We start from the raw sequence: 734 nt of genomic DNA on the forward strand, positions 1-734 counted from the left end.
TGCCCGCGCGAGGCACGCTTTGCGATGGCCCGAGGCGGGAAGCTGCGCCCCGTCCGAGTCAGACTCGGTCGTTGCGGCCCGCCCGGTCACGCGATGCGGCCAGGATGCGGAGTTTTGCCGGCGCTGGGGGGATCCGGAAGGACGAAGGGGCGACGGTGGCGGTCACAGCTCGTCGCCTCCGTGACCCAGACGGGACTGTGCGCACCCCGAGTCAGACTCGGTTCGGCGCGGCCCGCTGCGGCCGGCTGGCGAGGTGAGATGTGGGCCATTGCCGCGCTCCCGACGAACCGTTCCGGGGGGCTGGTGACGTCGCGCGTTCGGCGCTGATGCTGCGACCGGGAGGGAAGCTGCGCCCCGTCCGAGTCAGACTCGGTCGTTGCGGCCCCCCCGAGCCCGCACGCCTCACGCGGAGGGGTCATACGCCCCGGCGGCCACGATAGACGCCTCCCGCTTCGCGGTGGTCGGGAAGGCGTGTGCGGATATGTGCGGAGGTTGGGACTCGGGCTTGGTCTTTGAGAAATCGGTTTCGCGGTCGACCGGCGCGGCCGGCGGACGCCCACGTGGCGTGCCGCAAGTCGGATCGCGCGCTCGGCCTCCGTGGATGGCCTCTGGGTGAGGTTGAGCCGGGGCGTCTCGGTTTCGCTGCCGTACGGTTCGCGCTAGGCCTGCGCGGGCGGCGCGGGGCGCGCGCTCGCGCGGCGGCCTAGCGCTGGAGTGCGACCCGCAAGTGGGGA

Source organism: Syngnathus scovelli, unplaced genomic scaffold (genome assembly GCF_024217435.2).
Source record: "Syngnathus scovelli strain Florida unplaced genomic scaffold, RoL_Ssco_1.2 HiC_scaffold_67, whole genome shotgun sequence".
In the NCBI taxonomy this organism is placed as follows: Eukaryota; Metazoa; Chordata; class Actinopteri; order Syngnathiformes; family Syngnathidae; genus Syngnathus; species Syngnathus scovelli.